The sequence below is a fragment of the Pseudophryne corroboree genome, chromosome 9 (assembly GCF_028390025.1).
Source record: "Pseudophryne corroboree isolate aPseCor3 chromosome 9, aPseCor3.hap2, whole genome shotgun sequence".
In the NCBI taxonomy this organism is placed as follows: domain Eukaryota; kingdom Metazoa; phylum Chordata; class Amphibia; order Anura; family Myobatrachidae; genus Pseudophryne; species Pseudophryne corroboree.
Window position 1 is genome coordinate 35885930 of NC_086452.1, and position 21187 is coordinate 35907116.

Here is a 21187-nt window from a genome sequence, read left to right on the forward strand (position 1 = left end):
CGTAAGGACCATGGGGAATAGACGGGCTCCGCAGGAGACTGGGCACTCTAAAAGAAAGATTAGGTACTATCTGGTGTGCACTGGCTCCTCCCTCTATGCCCCTCCTCCAGACCTCAGTTAAGGAAACTGTGCCCGGAAGAGCTGACAACAAGGAAAGGATTTGGAATCCAGGGTAAGACTCATACCAGCCACACCGTATAACTCGTGATAAACTTACCCAGTTAACAGTATGAACAACTGAGCCTCAGTAACAGATGGCTCATAACAATAACCCTTTAGTTAAGCAATAACTATATACATGTATTGCAGAGAGTCCGCACTTGGGACAGGTGCCCAGCATCCACTACGGACTACGAGAAATAGAATTACCGGTGAGTAAATTCTTATTTTCTCTGACGTCCTAGTGGATGCTGGGAACTCCGTAAGGACCATGGGGATTATACCAAAGCTCCCAAACGGGCGGGAGAGATGACTCTGCAGCACCGAATGATCAAAGGCAAGGTCCTCCTCAGCCAGGGTATCAAACTTGTAGAACTTAGCAAATGTGTTTGAACCCGACCAAGTAGCAGCTCGGCAAAGCTGCAAAGCCGAGACCCCTCGGGCAGCCGCCCAAGAAGAGTCCACCTTCCTTGTGGAATGGGCTTTTACCGATTTAGGATGCGGTAACCCTGCCGCAGAATGAGCTTGCTGAATCATGTTACAGATCCAGCGCGCAATAGTTTGCTTTGAAGCAGGAGCACCCAGCTTGTTTGGTGCATGCAGGATAAACAGCGAGTCAGTTTTCCGGACTCCAGCCGTCCTGGCTACATAGATTTTCAAAGCCCTGACTACATCCAGTAACTTGGAGTCCTCCAAGTCCCGAGTAGCCGCAGGCACCACAATAGGTTGGTTCAAATGAAACGCTGATACCACCTTAGGGAGAAATTGGGGACGAGTCCTCAATTCTGCCCTGTCCATATGGAAGATCAGATAAGGGCTTTTACATGACAAAGCCGCCAATTCTGACACACGCCTAGCCGAAGCTAAGGCCAATAGCATGACCACTTTCCACGTGAGATATTTTAGCTCCACGGTCTTAAGTGGCTCAAACCAGTGGGATTTCAGGAAATCCAACACAACGTTAAGATCCCAAGGTGCCACTGGAGGCACAAAAGGGGGCTGAATATGCAGCACTCCCTTAACAAACGTCTGAACTTTAGGCAGTGAAGCCAGTTCTTTTTGAAAGAAAATAGATAGGGCCGAAATCTGGACCTTTATGGACCCCAATTTTAGGCCCATAGTCACTCCTGACTGTAGGAAGTGCAGGAATCGACCCAGCTGGAATTCCTCTGTAGGGGCCTTCCTGGCCTCACACCAAGCAACATATTTTCGCCATATACGGTGATAATGTTTTGCTGTCACGTCTTTCCTAGCCTTTATCAGCGTAGGAATAACTTCATACGGAATGCCCTTTTCCGCTAGGATCCGGCGTTCATCCGCCATGCCGTCAAACGCAGCCTAAGTCTTGGAACAGACAGGGCCACTGCTGTAACAGGTCCTGTCTGAGAGGCAGAGGCCATGGGTCCTCTGAGATCATTTCTTGTAGTTCTGGGTACCAAGTTCTTCTTGGCCAATCCAGAACGATGAGTATAGTTCTTACTCCTCTCTTTCTTACTATCCTCAGTACCTTGGGTATGAGAGGAAGAGGAGGAAACACATAAACCGACTGGTACACCTACGGTGTCACTAGTGCGTCCACAGCTATCGCCTGAGGGTCCCGTGACCTGGCGCAATATTTTTTTAGCTTTTCGTTGAGGCGGGACGCCATCATGTCCACCTGTGGCAATTCCCAGCGATTTACAATCTGTGTGAAGACCTCTTGATGAAGTCCCCACTCTCCCGGGTGGAGGTCGTGCCTGCTGAGGAAGTCTGCTTCCCAGTTGTCCACTCCCGGAATGAACACTGCTGACAGTGCTAGCACGTGATTCTCCGCCCATCGAAGAATCCTTGTGGCTTCTGCCATTGCCATCCTGCTTCTTGTGCCGCCCTGGCGGTTTACATGGGCGACCGCCGTGATGTTGTCTGACTGAATCAGTACAGATTCGTTGTGAAGCAGGGGCTCTGCTTGACTCAGGGCGTTGTAGATGGCCCTTAGTTCCAATATATTTATGTGTAGAGAAGTCTCCAGACTTGACCACTGTCCCTGGAAGTTTCTTCCCTGAGTGACTGCCCCCCATCCTCGGAGGCTTGCATCCGTGGTCACCAGGATCCAGTCCTGTATGCCGAACCTGTGCCCCTCGAGAAGATGAGCACTCTGCAGCCACCACAGCAGAGACACCCTGGCCCTTGGGGACAGGGTGATCAACCGATGCATCTGAAGATGCGATCCGGACCATTTGTCCAACAGATCCCACTGAAAGATCCATGCATGGAACCTGCCGAAGGGAATTGCTTCGTAAGAATCCACCATCTTTCCCAGGACTCGCATGCAGTGATGCACCGACACCTGTTTTGGTTTCAGGAGGTCCCTGACCAGAGATAACAATTCCTGGGCCTTCTCCACCGGGAGAAACACCTTCTTCAGTTCTGTGTCCAGAATCATGCCCAGGAAAAGCAGACGCGTCGCAGGAATCCGCTGCGACTTTGGGATATTCAGAATCCAGCCGTGCTGTTGCAACACTTCCCGAGAGAGTGCTACGCTGACCAACAACTGCTCTCTGGACCTCGCCTTTATAAGGAGATCGTCCAAGTACGGGATAATTATAACTCCCTTCTTCCGAAGGAGTATCATTTCGGCCATTACCTTGGTAAATACTCTCGGTGCCGTGGACAGACCAAACGGCAACGTCTGGAATTGGTAATGACAATCCTGTACCACAAACCTGAGGTACTCCTGGTGAGGTGGGTAAATGGGGACGTGCAAGTAAGCATCCTTGATGTCCAGCGACACCATAAAATCCCCCTCTTCCAGGCTTGCAATAACCGCCCTGAGCGATTCCATTTTGAACTTGAACTTCCTTATATAAGTGTTCAAGGATTTTAAATTCAGAATGGGTCTCACCGAACCGTCTGGTTTCGGTACCACAAACATTGTGGAATAGTAACCCCGTCCCTGTTGAAGGAGGGGAACCTTGATTATCACCTGCTGGAGGTACAGCTTGTGAATTGCCGCCAGTACTACCTCCCTTTCCCTGGGAGCAGCTGGCAAGGCTGATTTGAGGTAACGGCGAGGGGGAGTCGCCTCGAACTCCAGCTTGTATCCCTGAGATACAATTTGTACAGCCCAGAGATCCACTTGTGAGCGAACCCACTGGTTGCTGAAGTTTCAGAGACGCGCCCCCACCGCACCCGGCTCCGCCTGTGGAGCCCCAGCGTCATGCGGTGGACTTAGTGGAAGCGGGGGAGGATTTTTGTTCCTGGGAACTGGCTGCCTGGTGCAGCTTCTTTCCTCTACCCCTGCCTCTGGGCAGAAAGGATGCGCCTCTGATCCGCTTGCCTTTCTGAGGCCGAAAGGACTGTACATGATAATACGGTGCTTTCTTAGGCTGTGAGGGAACCTGAGGTAAAAAAGTTGACTTCCCAGCTGTTGCTGTGGACACGAGGTCCGAGAGACCGTCCCCAAATAGTTCCTCACCCTTATAAGGCAAAACCTCCATGTATTTTTTAGAATCAGCATCACCTGTCCACTGCCGAGTCCATAATACTCTCCTGGCAGAAATGGACATTGCATTAATTCTAGATGCCAGCAGGCAAATGTCCCTCTGTGCATCCCGCATATATAAGACGACATCTTTTATATGTTCTATGGTTGGCAAAATAGTATCCCTGTCGAGGGAATCAATTTTGTCTGACAGGGTATCAGACCATGCTGCTGCAGCACTACACATCCATGCTGAAGCAATAGCAGGTCTCAGTAGAGTACCAGAGTGTGTATACACTGACTTCAGGATAGCTTCCTGCTTTCTATCCGCAGGCTCCTTTAGGGTGGCCGTATCCTGAGACGGCAGTGCCACCTTTTTTGATAAGCGTGTGAGCGCCTTGTCCACCCTAGGGGATGTTTCCCAACGTAACCTGTCCGTTGGCGGGAAAGGGTACGCCATCAGCAACCTCTTAGAAATCACTAGTTTCTTATCGGGGGAACTCCACGCTTCTTCACACAATTCATTTAATTCATCAGATGGGGGAAAAGTCACTGGCTGCTTTTTCTCCCCAAACATAATACCCTTCTTGGTAGTAACCGGGTTAACATCAGAAATGTGCAATACATTTTTCATTGCAGTAATCATGCATCGGATGGCTTTTGTAGACTGTACATTTGTCTCATCCTCATCTACACTGGAGTCAGACTCCGTGTCGACATCTGTGTCTACCATCTGAGCTAGCAGGCGTTTATGAGCCCCTGATGGCCTCTGAGACGCCTGGGCAGGCGCGGGCTGAGATCCCGGCTGTCCCAAGGCTGCTGCGCCATCGAACCTTTTATGTAAGGAGTTGACACTGTCTGTTAAGACCTTCCACATATCCATCCAATCCGGCGTCGGCCCCGTCGGGGGCAACACCACACTTATCTGCCCCTGCTCCGCCTCCACGTAACCCTCCTTATCAAACATGTCGACACAGCCGTACAGACACACCGCACACACACAGGTAATGCTCTGACTGAAGACAGGACCCCACAAAGTCCTTTGGGGAGACAGAGACAGTATGCCAGCACACACCACAGCGCTATATAACACAGGGATTTACACTATAATGAGTGATTTTTCCCAATAGCTGCTTATTATCCTATTTGCGCCTAAATTTATGTCTCCCCCCCCCCCCTCTCTTTTTTACCCTTCTTGTACAGGATACTGCCGGGGAGAGCCTGGGGAGCGTCCTTCCAGCGGAGCTGTGAAGAGAAAATGGCGCTGGTGTGCTGAGGAAGAAGGCCCCGCCCCCTCAGCAGCGGGCTTCTCCCGCGTTTTGTATAGCTTAATGGCGTTTTTTTTTTACACATATACAGTTTTCCAGACTGTATTATGTGTATTTAGTGCCAAAAGGTATTCTTATTGCTGCCCAGGGGCCCCCCCCCCCCCCAGCGCCCTGCACCCTACAGTGACCGGAGTGTGTGGTGTGCAGTGGGAGCAATGGCGCACAGCTGCAGTGCTGTGCGCTACCTTAATGAAGACCGGAGTCTTCTGCCGCCGATTTCATCTCCTTCTTCTGTCTTCTGGCTCTGCAAGGGGGACGGCGGCGCGGCTCCGGGAACGGACGATCGAGGTCAGGCCCTGTGTTCGAACCCTCTGGAGCTAATGGTGTCCAGTAGCCTAAGAAGCACAAGCTAGCTGCACGCAGGTAGGTTTGCTTCTCTCCCCTCAGTCCCACGTAGCAGTGAGTCTGTTGCCAGCAGATCTCACTGAAAATAAAAAACCTAACAAATACTTTCTTTCTAGCAAGCTCAGGAGAGCCCACTAGGAGCACCCAGCTCTGGCCGGGCACAGATTCTAACTGAGGTCTGGAGGAGGGGCATAGAGGGAGGAGCCAGTGCACACCAGATGGTACCTAATCTTTCTTTTAGAGTGCCCAGTCTCCTGCGGAGCCCGTCTATTCCCCATGGTCCTTACGGAGTTCCCAGCATCCACTAGGACGTCAGAGAAATAGTCATTTGAAGCCACTTCACCAGTGTCTGCTTGTCAGCAGGCCATCCTCTCGTGAAATCCGTAGAGAACAAAGCGTGTCTGTCTTTCTGATGGCACTGGTACGATCCACGTAGATCGTTAAGGCCTGGACTACGTCCAGCGATGCATCTCCCGCAGAAAGGTCCAGCCCTTGAAAATCCGGGACTACAATTTCTTCATTAAGGTGGAATTTAACCACCACCTTAGGAAGATACCCAGATCTGGTTCTGAGAACCGCTCTATCTGGATGAAAAATCAGAAAAGGAGGGTGACATAACAATGCCCCTAAATCCAAAGCTCTTCTAGCTGAAGCCATGGCCAGTAGAAAGAAAACTTTAGCTGTCAACCATTTAAGATCCACTCGCTTTAGTGGTTCAAATGGGGCAACTTGAAGGGCCTTTATGACTAAACTTAAATCCCAAGGCACTGTAGGAGGAACAAAAGGAGGTTGAATGTGCAGCATTCCCTGGAAAAAAGTGCGCACATCCTGTTGATTAGCAATTTTCTTTTAGAACCATACAGTCAATGCTGACACTTGCACTCTCAAGGAAGCCACCTGTAAACCTTTGTCCATTCCTGCCTGAAGGAGTGCTAGAACTCTGGAAACTCTAAAAGACCTAGGGTCAAATGTCCGGTCACTGCACCACTGAATATAAGCTTGCCATATTCGGTGATAAAAACAATGCTCAGAGCAAGGAAACTTATTACCTGTTGAAATACCTCTTGCTTTCAGGATGGAAGTCTCAAGAGCCACACCGTCAAAGACAGTCGATCGAGGTGCTTATGATAGCAAGGACCCTGAGACAGTAGATCTGGACATTGAGGGAGTAGGAATGGAGCATCCACCGACAGCCTCTGCAGATCTGCATACCAATGTCTTTTGGGCCAAGCTGAAGCTATTAGTATCACGGTGCCCCTTCCTTGTATTGCCTTTCTCATCACCCTGGGTACCTGGATTATTTTCTATGACTTGGAATCTGGTCCTCTGGTAGCCCAATGCTTTTTAGTCTTACCAGACTTGTCAGATTGAGACTGCTTGCCATAACCCTTTTCTTTTGCTTTTCCTTGAATCTGAAAGGGCCGAAAAGCTGGAAATCTAAGCTTGGATTTGTGTGTGGAAGGAAACTTCACTTTCTTGGAGTCTGCTTCTGACTGCATAATACGGTTTAATTCTTCACCAAAAAGAATATCTCCAGTAAAAGGCAAAGACTCCAGAATCTTCTTGGATTCTGGGTCAGCTTTCCATGTACGTAGCCAAACCGCTGTGCGAGCGGCTACTGCTGAAGCTGGGTGGCAACTGTACCCATATCCAAGGATGCTTCTTCCATAAAAATAGCCACCTGTTTGATATGTGCAATATGGGATTTTTGCTCTCTAGATGCCAATGAAAGATCATCCTCCAATGCATCAGCCCAGGCCGCCACTGCTTTTGCCATCCAGGCTGAAGCCATGGCTGGTCTTATGATTGCCCCAGACAAGGCGAAAATAAGATTTTAAAACTACCGGTAAATCTTTTTCTCCTAGTCCGTAGAGGATGCTGGGGACTCCGTAAGGACCATGGGGAATAGACGGGCTCCGCAGGAGACTGGGCACTCTAAAGAAAAGATTAGGTACTATATCTGGTGTGCACTGGCTCCTCCCTCTATGCCCCTCCTCCAGACCTCAGTTAGGGAAACTGTGCCCGGAAGAGCTGACATTACTAGGAAAGGATTTGGAATCCAGGGTGAGACTCATACCAGCCACACCAATCACACCGTACAACTTGTGATAACTATACCCAGTTAACAGTATGAATAACAGCTGAGCATCATTCAACAGATGGCTCAGAACAATAACCCTATAGTTAAGCAATAACTATATACAAGTATTGCAGAAGTCCGCACTTGGGACGGGCTCCCAGCATCCACTACGGACTACGAGAAATAGAATTACCGGTGAGTAAATTCTTATTTTCTCTGACGTCCTAGTGGATGCTGGGTACTCCGTAAGGACCATGGGGATTATACTAAAGCTCCCAAACGGGCGGGAGAGTGCGGATGACTCTGCAGCACCGAATGAGCAAACTCAAGGTCCTCCTCAGCCAGGGTATCAAACTTGTAGAATTTTGCAAACGTGTTTGATCCCGACCAGGTAGCAGCTCGGCAAAGTTGTAAAGCCGAGACCCCTCGGGCAGCCGCCCAAGAGCCCACCTTCCTCGTGGAATGGGCTTTTACTGATTTAGGATGCGGCAGTCCAGCCGCAGAATGAGCCTGCTGAATCGTGCTACAGATCCAGCGAGCAATAGTCTGCTTAGAAGCAGGAGCACCCAGCTTGTTGGGTGCATGCAGGATAAACAGCGAGTCAGTTTTTCTGACCCTAGCCGTCCCGGAAACATATTTTCAGGGCCCGGACTACGTCCAGCAACTTGGAATCCTCCAAGTCCCGAGTAGCCGCAGGCACCACAATAGGTTGGTTCAAATGAAACGCTGATACCACCTTAGGGAGAAATTGGGGACGATTCCTCAATTCTGCCCTGTCCATATGGAAGATCAAGATAGGGGCTTTTACATGACAAAGCCGCAAATTCTGACACACGCCTAGCCGAAGCTAAGGCCAATAGCATGACCACTTTCCACGTGAGATATTTTAGCTCCACGGTCTGAAGTGGCTCAAACCAATGTGATTTTAGGAAATCCAACACAACGTTGAGATCTCAAGGTGCCACTGGAGGCACAAAAGGGGGCTGAATATGCAGCACTCCCTTGACAAACGTCTGAACTTCAGGCAGTGAAGCCAGTTCTTTTTGAAAGAAAATAGACAGGGCCGAAATCTGGACTTTTGTGGATCCCAATTTTAGGCCCATAGTCACTCCTGACTGTAGGAAGTGCAGAAATCGACCCAGCTGAAATTCTTCTGTTGGGGCCTTCATAGCCTCACACCAAGCAACATATTTTCGCCATATGCGGTGATAATGTTTTGCCGTCACCTCCTTCCTAGCATTTATCAGCGTAGGAATGACTTCAACCGGAATGCCCTTTTCCATCAGGATCCAGCGTTCAACCGCCATGCCGTCAAACGCAGCCGCGGTAAGTCTTGGAACAGACAGGGCCCCTGCTGTAACAGGTCCTGTCTGAGAGGCAGAGGCCAAGGGTCCTCTGAGATCATTTCTTGTAGTTCCGGGTACCAAGTCCTTCTTGGCCAATCCGGAACGATGAGTATAGTTCTTACTCCTCTCTTTCTTATTATCCTCAGTACCTTTGGTATGAGAGGAAGAGGAGGGAACACATAAACCGACTGGTACACCCACGGTGTCACTAGAGCGTCCCCAGCTATCGCCTGAGGGTCCCTTGACCTGACGCAATATCATTTTAGCTTTTTGTTGAGGCGGGACGCCATCATGTCCACCTGTGGCCTTTCCCAACGATTTACAATCAGCTGGAAGACTTCTGGATGAAGTCCCCACTCTCCCGGGTGGAGGTCGTGCCTGCTGAGGAAGTCTGCTTCCCAGTTGTCCACTCCCGGAATGAACACTGCTGACAGTGCTATCACGTGATTCTCCGCCCATCGGAGAATCCTTGTGGCTTCTGCCATTGCCATCCTGCTTCTTGTGCCGCCCTGTCGGTTTACATGGGCGACCGCCGTGATGTTGTCTGACTGAATCAGCACCGCCTGGTTTTGAAGCAGGGGTTTTGCCTGACTTAGGGCATTGTAAATGGCCCTTAGTTCCAGAATATTTATGTGTAGGGAAGCCTCCTGACTCGACCATAGTCCCTGGAAGTTTCTTCCCTGAGTGACTGCCCCCCAACCTCGGAGGCTTGCATCCGTGGTCACCAGGACCCAGTCCTGTATGCCGAATCTGCGGCCTTCGAGAAGATGAGCACACTGCAGCCACCACAGCAGAGACACCCTGGCCCTCGGGGACAGGGTGATCAGCCGATGCATCTGAAGATGCGATCCGGACCACTTGTCTAACAGATCCCACTGAAATATCCTTGCATGGAACCTGCCGAATGGAATTGCCTCGTAAGAAGCTACCATCTTTCCCAGGACTCGCGTGCAGTGATGCACCGACAACTGTTGTGGTTTTAGGAGGTCTCTGACCAGAGATGACAGCTCCTTGGCCTTCTCCTCCGGGAGAAACACCTTCTTCTGTTCTGTGTCCAGAATCATACCCAGGAACAGCAGACGCGTCGTAGGAACCAGCTGCGACTTTGGGATATTCAGAATCCAGCCGTGCTGTTGTAGCACTTCCTGAGATAGTGCTACTCCGACCAACAACTGCTCCCTGGACCTCGCCTTTATAAGGAGATCGTCCAAGTACGGGATAATTTTAACTCCCTTCTTCCGAAGGAGTATAATCATTTCGGCCATTACTTTGGTAAATACCCTCGGTGCCGTGGACAGACCAAACGGCAACGTCTGGAATTGGTAATGGCAGTCCTGTACCACAAAACGGAGGTACACCTGGTGAGGTGGGTAAATGGGTACATGTAGGTAAGCATCCTTGATGTCCAGTGATACCATGTAATCCCCCCTCTTCCAGGCTTGCAATAACCGCCCTGAGCGATTCCATTTTGAACTTGAACTTCCTTATATAAGTGTTCAAGGATTTCAAATTTAGAATGGGTCTCACCGAACAGTCTGGTTTCGGTACCACAAACATTGTGGAATAGTAACCCCGTCCCTGTTGAAGGAGGGGGACTTTGATTATCACCTGCTGGAGGTACAGCTTGTGAATTGCCGCCAGTACTACCTCCCTGTCCTGGGGAGTAGCTGGCAAGGCTGATTTGAGGTAACGGCGAGGGGGAGACGTCTCGAACTCCAGCTTGTATCCCTGAGATACCACTTGTAGAACCCAGAGATCCACCTGTGAGCGAACCCACTGGTCGCTGAAGTTCCAGAGACGGGCCCCCACCGCACCTGGCTCCACATGTGGAGCCCCAGCGCCATGCGGTGGACTTAGTGGAAGCAGGGGAGGATTTTTGTTCTTGGGAACTGGCTGTATGATGCAGCTTTTTCCCTCTACCCCTGCCTCTGGGCAGAAAGGACGCGCCTCTAACCCGCTTGCCTTTCTGAGGCCGAAAGGACTGTACTTGATAATACGGTGCTTTCTTAGGTTGTGAGGGAACCTGAGGTAAAAAAGTTGACTTCCCAGCTGTTGCTGTGGATACGAGGTCCGAAAGACCGTCCCCAAACAATTCCTCACCCTTATAAGGCAAAATTTCCATGTGCCTTTTAGAATCAGCATCACCTGTCCACTGCCGAGTCCATAATACTCTCCTGGCAGAAATGGACATTGCATTAATTCTAGATGCCAGCAGGCAAATGTCCCTCTGTGCATCTCTCATATATAAGACTACGTCTTTAATATGCTCTATGGTTAGCAATATAGCGTCCCTGTCAAGGGAATCAATGTTATCAGACAGGGAATCAGACCACGCTGCTGCAGCACTACACATCCATGCTTAAGCAATAGCAGGTCTCAGTATAGTACCCGAGTGTGTATACACAGACTTCAGGATAGCCTCCTGCTTTCTATCTGCAGGCTCCTTTAAGGCGGCCGTACCCTGAGAAGGCAGTGCCACCTTTTTTGATAAGCGTGCGAGCGCCTTGTCCACCTTAGGGGATGTCTCCCAGCGTAACCTATCTGTTGGCGGGAAAGGGTACGCCATTAGTAACCGCTTAGAAATTACTAGTTTCTTATCTGGGGAACCCCACGCTTCTTCACACAATTCATTTAACTCATCAGATGGGGGAAAAGTCACTGGCTGCTTTTTCTCCCCAAACATAATACCGTTTTTTGTGGTAACTGGGTTAATGTCAGAAATGTGCAACACATTTTTCATTGCCGTAATCATGCATCGGATGGCCCTAGTGGATTGTATATTTGTCTCATCCTCGTCGACACTGGAGTCAGACTCCGTGTCGACATCTGTGTCTGCCATCTGAGGTAGCGGGCGTTTTTGAGCCCCTGACGGCCTCTGAGATGCCTGGGCAGGCGCGGGCTGAGATGCCGGCTGTCCCAAAGCTGCGTCACCGAACCTTTTATGTAAGGAGTTGACACTGTCGGTTAATACCTTCCACATATCCATCCACTCAGGTGTCGGCCCCGCAGGGGGCGACATCACACTTATCGGCACCTGCTCCGCCTCCACGTAAGCGTCCTCAACAAACATGTCGACACAGCCGTACCGACACACCGCGCACACACACAGGGAATGCTCTGACTGAGGACAGGACCCCACAAAGTCCTTTGGGGAGACAGAGAGAGAGTATGCCAGCACACACCACAGCGCTATATAATCAGGGATTTACACTAACAAAAGCGATTTTCCCTATAGCTGCTTTATATATAGTTTTGCGCCTAAATTTAGTGCCCCCCCTCTCTTTTTTACCCTTGATGTCTGGAAACTGCAGGGGAGAGCCTGGGGAGCCGTCTTCCAGCAGAGCTGTGAAGAGAAAATGGCGCCGGTGTGCAGAGGAAGATAGCCCCGCCCCTTCTCGGCGGACTTCTCCCGCTTTTTTATCTGTATAATGGCGGGGGATTAAAAGCTGTATTATGTGTCAATTAGCCATGTAAGGTACTCAAATTGCTGCCCAGGGCGCCCCCCCCCCCCCCCCCAGCACCCTGCACCCATCAGTGACCGGAGTGTGTGGTGTGCATAGGGAGCAATGGCGCACAGCTGCAGTGCTGTGCGCTACCTTAATGAAGACCGAAGTCTTCTGCCGCCGATTTCCTCCGGTTTCTTCAGTCTTCTGGCTCTGCAAGGGGGACGGCGGCGCGGCTCCGGGAACGGACGATCGAGGTCGGGCCCTGTGTTCGATCCCTCTGGAGCTAATGGTGTCCAGTAGCCTAGAAGCACAAGCTAGCTGCAAGCAACCTAACAAATACTTTTCTTTCTAGGAAGCTCAGGAGAGCCCCTAGAGTGCATCCAGCTCTGGCCGGGCACAGATTCTAACTGAGGTCTGGAGGAGGGGCATAGAGGGAGGAGCCAGTGCACACCAGATATAGTACCTAATCTTTTCTTTAGAGTGCCCAGTCTCCTGCGGAGCCCGTCTATTCCCCATGGTCCTTACGGAGTACCCAGCATCCACTAGGACGTCAGAGAAAAAGATTTACCGGTAGGTTTAAAATCTTATTTTCTCTGACGTCCTAGAGGATGCTGGGGACTCCGTAAGGACCATGGGGATTATGCCAAAGCTCCAAAACGGGCGGGAGAGTGCGGATGACTCTGCAGCACCGATTGAGCAAACATGAGGTCCTCATCAGCCAGGGTATCAAACTTGTAGAATTTTTCAAAGGTGTTTGAACCCGACCAAGTCGCCGCTCGGCAAAGCTGTAATGCCGAGACGCCTCGGGCAGCCGCCTAAGAAGAGCCCACCTTCCTAGTGGAATGGGCCTTTACCGAATTTGGTAACTGCAATCCAGCCGTAGAATGAGCCTGCTGAATCGTGTTACAGATCCAGCGAGCAATAGTCTGCTTAGAAGCAGGAGCGCCAACCTTGTTGGCTGCATACAGGACAAACAGAGCCTCTGTTTTCCTAACCCGAGCCGTTCTGGCTACATAAATTTTCAATGCCCTGACCACATCAAGGGACTCGGAATCCTCCAAGTCCCCCGTAGCCACCAGCACCACAATAGGTTGGTTCATATGAAGAGAGTAAACCACCTTAGGCAAAAAGTGAGGACGAGTCCGCAACTCCGCTCTATCCACATGGAAAATCAGATAGGGGCTTTTGTGAGATAAAGCCGCCAACTCAGACACTCACCTTGCCGATGCCAAGGCCAACAACATGACCACTTTCCAAGTGAGATACTTTAAGTCCACCATTTGAAGAGGCTCAAACCAGTGAGACTTAAGGAACCGTAACACCACGTTAAGGTCCCATGGTGCCACAGGAGGCACAAAAGGAGGCTGGATATGCAGCACTCCCTTCACAAAAGTCTGGACTTCTGGGAGAGAAGCCAATTCCTTCTGAAAGAAAATGGATAAGGTCGAAATCTGAACCTTAATGGAGCCTAATTTTAGGCCCAAATTCACTGCAGTCTGTAGGAAGTGAAGGAAACGGCCCAGATGGAATTCTTCCGGAGGAGCGTTCCTGGACTCACACCAAGACACATACTTCCTCCATATACGGTGATAATGTTTTGCTGTCACTTCCTTCCTAGCCTTTATCAGAGTAGGAATGACCTCATCCGGAATGCCCTTTTCCGCTAGGATCCGGTGTTCAACCGACATGCCGTCAAACGCAGCCGCGGTAAGTCCTGGAACAGACAGGGCCCATGTTGCAACAGGTCCTCTCTGAGAGGAAGAGGCCACGGATCTTCTGTGAGCATTTCCTGCAGATCCGGATACCAGGCCCTTCGAGGCCAATCTGGAACAATGAGAATTGCCTGTACTCCTTTTCGTCTTATGAGCCTCTATATTTTTGAGATGAGAGGAAGAGGAGGGAACACATAGACCGACTGGAACACCCACGGTGTCACCAGGGCGTCCACTGCTACCGCCTGAGGGTCCCTTGACCTGGCGCAATACCTCGGAAGTTTCTTGTTGAGGTGTGACGCCATCATGTCTATTTGAGGCAGTACCCACTGACTTGTAATCTCTGCAAAGACTTCCTGATGAAGTCCCCACTCTCCTGGATGTAGATCGTGTCTGCTGAGGAAGTCCGCTTCCCAGTTGTCCACTCCCGGAATGAAGAACGCTGTCAGAGCGCTTACATGATTTTCCGCCCAACGAAAAATCCTGGTGGCTTCCGCCATTGCCACTCTGCTCTTTGTTCCGCCTTGACGGTTTACATGAGCTACTGCGGTGATGTTGTCTGACTGAATCAGAACCGGTAGATCGCGAAGCAAATTCTCCGCTTGACGAAGGCCGTTGTATATGGCCCTTAATTCCAGTACGTTGATGTGTAGACAAGCCTCCTGGCTTGACCATAGACCTTGGAAGTTTCTTCCCTGTGTGACTGCTCCCCATCCTCGGAGGCTCACGTCCGTGGTTACCAGAACCCAGTCCTAAATGCCGAACCGGCGACCCTCTAGAAGGTGAGCACTCTGCAGCCACCACAGGAGAGATACCCTGGCCCAGGGGGACAGGCTGATCATCTGATGAATCTGTAGATGAGACACGGACCACTTGTCCAGAAGGTCCCACTGAAAAGTCCTTGCATGGAACCTGCTGAATGGAATGGCCTCGTAAGACGCCACCATCTTTCCCAGAACTCGAGTACAGTGATGCACCGACACCCTTTTTGGCTTCAAAGATCCCTGACCAAGTTCAGGAGTTCTTGGGCCTTTTCCATCGGGAGAAAAACCCTTTTCTGGTCTGTATCCAGAATCATGCCTAAGAAAGGCAACCGGGTCGTTGGAACCAACTGACTTCGGGAGATTGAGAATCCAGCCGTGCTGCTGCAACACCCTCAGGGAGAGTGATACGCTGTTCAGCAACTGCTCTCTTGATCTCGCTTTTATTAGGAGATCGTCCAAGTACGGGATAATTGTGACTCCCTGCTTGCGCAGGAGCACCATCATTTCCGCCATTATCTTGGTGAAAATCCTCGGGGCCGTGGAAAGCCCAAACGGCAACGTCTGAAATTGGTAATGACAGTCCTGTACAGCAAATCTCAGGAACGCCTGATGAGGCGGATATATGGGGACATGAAGGTATGCATCCTTTATGTCCAGGGAGACCATATAATCCCCCCATTCCAGGCTGGCTTTGACCGCTCTGAGCGATTCCATCTTGAACCTTTTTAAGTATAGGTTTAAGGATTTTAAATTCAGAATGGGTCTAACCGAACCGTCCGGTTTCGGGACCACAAACAGGGTTGAGTAATACCCCATCCCCTGCTGAAGGAGGGGAACCTTGACCACCACTTGTTGAAGACACAATTTGAATTGAATTGCTGCTAAAACTACCTCCCTCTCTGGGGAAGAAGCCGGTAGGGCCGATTTGAAAAACAGACGAGGAGACACCTCTTCGAATTCCAGCTTGTAACCCTGGGAAACAATGTCTATTGCCCAGGGATCCACCTGTGATTGAACCTAGACGTGGCTGAAAAGTCGAAGACGTGCCCCCACTGAAGCGGACTCCCCCAGCGGAGCCCCAGCGTCACGTGGTGGATTTTGTAGAAGCCGGAGAGGACTTCTGCTCCTGGGAACTAGCTGTAGTTGGCAGCTTTTTCCCCTTGCCCTTACCTCTGGCAAGAAAGGAAGATCCCCGTACTCTCTTGGATTTATGCGACCGAAAGGACTGCATCTGATGATGTGGCGTTTTCTTAAGCTGTGAGGAAACATAAGGCAAAAAAGTTGATTTACCTGCAGTAGCTTCCCCAAATAAGTCCTCACCCTTGTAAGGCAAAACCTCCATATGCCTCTTTGAGTCGGCATCACCCGTCCATTGTCGGGTCCATAGGGCTCGCCTAGCAGAAATCGCCATAGCGTTGGCTCTGGAACCCAGTAGGCCAACGTCTCTCTGAGCATCTCTCATATATAGGACAGCATCCTTAATATGACCCAAGGTCAATAGAATGGTTTCCTTATCCAGCGTATCAATACCAGCAGATAAGATAGCTGTCCACGCTGCTACAGCGCTACAAACCCAAGCCGACGCTATCGCCGGTCTGAGTAATGTACCAGTATGTGTGTAAATTGACTTCAAGGTAGTCTCCTGTCTGCAATCCGCAGGATCCTTGAGGGCTGCGGTATCTTGAGATGGCAGCGCTACCTTTTTGGATAAGCGTGTCAACGCTTTGTCCACCTTTGGGGAGGATTCCCACCGTATCCTGTCCTTAGCCGGGAAAGGATACGCCATAAGAATCCTTTTGGGAATCTGCAGTTTCTTGTCCCAAGCTCTTTCAAACAACTCATTTAGCTCATGTGAAGTGGGAAAAGTAACCTCGGGCTTCTTTTCTTTAAACATGTAGACCCTCGTGTCAGGTACAGAGGGGTCATCTGTGATATGCAACACATCTTTTATTGCAATAATCATATAATGAATACTTTTAGCCAATTTTGGCTGCAACTTCGCATCATCATAGTTGACACTGGAGTCATAATCCGTGTCGGTATCCGTGTCTACTACTTGGGATAGTGGGCGCTTTTGAGACCCAGAAGGTCCCTGCGACATAGTGAAAGGCAGGGCTTGACTCCCTGTACAGTCCCTGGACTCTGCTTTGTCCAATCTTTTGTGTAAAAAATTCACATTTGCATTTAAAACATTCCACATATCCAACCAGTCAGGTGTCTGCGTTGCCGACGGAGACACCACACTCATTTGCTCTACCTCATCCCTAGAAGAGCCTTCCGCTTCAGACATGCCGACACACACGTATCGATTGCGCCAAATTATGTGCCCCCCCCCCCCCCTTCTTTAAAACCCTCTGTCACCGTGCAGCAGGGGAGAGTCCGGGGAGCCAGCTTCTCAGCGTGTGCTGTGGAGAAAATGGCGCTGGTTAGTGCTGAGGGATCAAGCTCCGCCCCCTCAGTGGCGGGCTTCGGTCCCGCTCGAATCCATTCAAAAACTAGCGGGGTATACCCATATATCGCCCTCAGAGCCAATATATCTATTTTTGCCAGTCCTAGAAGTCTAAATTGCTGCCCAGGGCACCCTCCTGCGCCCTGCACCCATCAGTGCCTGCCGTGTGTGTTCTGTGTGGGAGCAATGGCGCGCAGTGTTACCGCTGCATGTTACCTAAGTGAAGATCTGAAGTATTCTGCTGCCTCTGAAGTCTTCTATCTTCTTATACTCACCCGGCTTCTATCTTCCGGCTCTGTGAGGAGGACGGCGGCGCGGCTCCGGGACCCTCTGGAGCTAATGGTGTCCAGTAGCCTAAGAAGCAGAGCCTAGCATTTAAGTAGGTCTGCTTCTCTCTCCTCAGTCCCTCGATGCAGGGAGCCTGTTGCCAGCAAGCTCCCTAAAAATAAAAAACCTAACAAAATTATTTTCTTACAGGAAACTCAGGAGAGCTCCCTGTAGTGCACCCAGTCTCCTCTGGGCACAGTATCAAACTGGGGTCTGGAGGAGGGGCATAGAGGGAGGAGCCAGTGCACACCCATATCTAAAGTTCTTTCTAGCGCCCATGTCTCCTGCGGAGCCCGTCTATTCTCCATGGTCCTTACGGAGTCCCCAGCATCCTCTAGGACGTAAGAGAATTTGGTTTTTAGAAAACCATCTATCTTCCTATCCGTGACATCATTTAATGATGTTGAAGGCAGGGGTAATGTAGAGTTTTGCACCAATCGAATGACATGCGTATCTACTTTGGGAGCCACCTTTTTAAACAGTCCCCAGCCGAAAGAGGATTATGGGAATTCCATTTATTTGGAATTCTAAACTTCTTACTGGGTGTAACCCAAGCCTCTTGCATAATTTCAATCAGCTGTTCTGACCCAGGAAACTCAGTCCTAACTGTTTTGGGACATTTAAACAAAGGTGCCTTCGATTTTAACAAAGGCTCTGCTGTCTCCTCTAATAACAGAATGGCTTTCATAGCACTAATTAGCTCAGGTATGTCCACTGAGCTGCGGCCTTCCTCCTCGTCTCTGTATGCAGACCTGCAGTGCGATGAGTCCTCATCCTCCGACGAGTCCTCATCTGAAACACGTGTAGGCTGTGAAGATGTTGTTTCATGTCTATGTGATTTACTTATCACTGGCCTTTCAGCCTGTTTTTGTTGAAAGGCTGCCACTTCCTGTACTGGATGTGATAAATCCCAGGTGGAATGTTGCATGTAAGGGTTAATAGGGTAACCTATCCCTGGTATAGAAGCTGGCATTATCCGCTCCGCTATACTGGATAATCTCTGTGCAAAAATATCCCATGGGGGTTCAACTGGAACCTGTGCCTGCCTCGGATTATTCTTCAAGAGGCTTTGGTGAAAGCTAAAACAATTTGCACATAATCCATATTGAACCAGATCCTGAGACGTTAACCTAGCTTTGCAAGACAAACATGAAATGAGTGTTGGTGCTGCTGTGGAGAGTGTATCCTCCTCACCCTTGCCTCTCTTAGACATGATAAATAAATCACACCTGTACAGTGTTAACTACACAATTTGTGACTGCAATCACTTTAAAAATTTGTTAAAGTGACATACAATCTGATCCCATCCTGCTTTGCACCAGCATTGAGGATCAAAATACACAGAAACTGACAGAATTATAGTAAAGTCAGCAATCACACTAGCAGTCAGTCACAGGTTATACATTAGTATAATAAACAATATGAGCACATAATCAACTACAGATACAATTCAAGTATGTAGGAGAAACATATTACTGCATTACCTTATATAGGAGTTTAAACGTATTCAGTCGCACAGCAAAGAAACAGCAGCAATAGTTTACAGACTCATATGCATCAGGCACTTATCCAATTATTCGTACTCAAAGGTAAATAGAGACTTAGTGCTGTATCACCCGGCTCAGAAGAGTGGGATACAGGGATACTTCAACCCGCTTCCAGGATCGATCAATACGTTATTGAACGCTGAGTGGATCCAGACGCTATTAGTGTACACAATTGTCCCGTGAACCTACAGTGAACACAGATGTCCAAGTGAACACAGACGCACCAGTCATACAGCCGCCTATGCTGCGACTGGGTCCTTTTAGATACACAGCGTCTCAGACGGTAGCACAAACTCAGTTCATGGCGGGAAACTCTGAAGAAACTGGTCATGAACCAGGGGGAGGGGCGACGAAGGGAGTGTCTTACTTCCCACTGCTGACATCAACCATAGGGATCGCAGCCTCATACTACCCCCCTGGGGCCTATGATCCATGAAGCCTAGCACTGGTGCACCAGAGTTGGCAGCCGCGTCAGCGACTGTTCGGTAGTCTCCATCCCGAAACAGTGCGGCTGTGTCTCGCGTTTCCCCTACTAAGCGGAACCGATGCTTTACCTTCTCCCCGTGCTCCGGCCACAGCCTGGTAACATCTGCTGGACTTGCTAGTACATCCTACACAGACGCCCGCCGAAACAGCACTGTACATGTGGGTAGGCGTTGTCGCGACCGGCAGGGAGTTGCTGGAGTGGCCTTTTCTAAGGTACGTATAAGACGCTTTTTAGAAAGATCGCTCAAAAAAATAGTAAGACTATAAAAATAAAATTAAAAAAAAAAAGCTTATGGCTGCTAAAAACCAGCAGCCCATTGACCATGGTCCGGCTCCTGCCGCACCAAACAAAAAGCTAATTTGCCTGAGCCAGGAGGCGGGATATAGAGAACGGGCCCGTTGCATTCTGGGAGGCCGAAAGCTTTGATCATTGATGCCAATCCGCTGGCGCTACCTCATATCCCAATGTTATCCTGTGGCTAACCTGTGGACCCTGCAGGAGAAAATAAATAAATAAATGATATATAGATATATAGATATATAGATATATATAACTAGTTTCTGGTTTAACCTATTTGCAATTGATAAAATTGACAAAGTTAAACACAACACGGCCACAGACCCTCCTGCACTGCGCACACAGAAAATAACGTGCACAGTCACCCATGTTAGAACTGAACGCAGATTTACGAGACAGAGCTTGCGCGGATACCCATCATTCTCATCAGTACGCACGCTTACCACCCTATACTTGGTGCAAATCATATGCCCGGAACCAGGCAGTCTCATTCAAATGCCCTCAGTGAGCCCCCTGTTACTGACCAGTTACCAATCTTCAGTGGTAAATGTTGATGCAATGGAAATGTGTTGAACGCTGCATCACCCGTACCTGTGCACACCCACCTCCGGAGCCTGCGCAGGGAGAAGATACGCTCCGCAAATGAGCATATGTTTAACACTGCAATGGTCCTAGGGGTCTATAAGGCTGACGCCCAGTACTACCTAGGTGGCCTGCGTGCAGTACAATTGCGCGGTGTTATAATTGCATCATCTTCTCAGCAGCTAAACAGACAACAGTGATGAACTGATATAACTGCTGCGCAGGGGGAGGCACATATTTATCGGATCTCTCTCACTGAAATCGCAAGCAACAAAGCTGTCAGGATATGAAGCCGGCAGCACCTGAGGTTCCAGGAGGATCACTTCCCATTTCAATACAGATATTCTGCTGGAACCGGGAGCAAACGGAAAATAGCCTGCCATTCTGACAGGGTAGAAGAAAGTCTGCAACACATCGCCAAGAACTACACTGCCCCCTTTAGGACCACTAGATATCAGGATTTTGGTACTTACCGATAAATCCCTTTCTCAGATTCCACAGGGGCCACTGGAGTGCAGATACAATGGGGAAATAGTAGGCAGTAACTGGGAGCTGGCACTTTAAATTTATAACCATGTGACTAGCTCCTCCCCTACTATGTCCCCCCTCCAAGCCAGTCTTTAATTTGTCCCCAAGGGAGCTGGTTCACTCTTGGGACTTCTGAAGATTTTTTTATTTTCTTTTTATTATTCTTTCTTACACTCTGCACCGCGGATGCTGCCAGCGGGGTCCCATCGCAGCTGCGTGCGGCTCGGGATGGGCCCCGGCTGATGGAGACACTGAGCTCGCCGGAGACCGGCCGGACACCGCTGCGTGCGGCGCGTATCGGGGCCGCTCCGTCGGCAGAAGATCCTGGCA

At 49.9% G+C, this 21187-nt stretch overlaps 1 protein-coding gene across 1 annotated transcript in view; it reads right to left on the reverse strand.

The window, feature by feature from the left end:
• LEPROT (leptin receptor overlapping transcript) overlaps positions 1 to 21187 on the reverse strand; it is a 53940-nt gene that overhangs the window by 19869 nt on the left and 12884 nt on the right. The window lies entirely within an intron of this gene.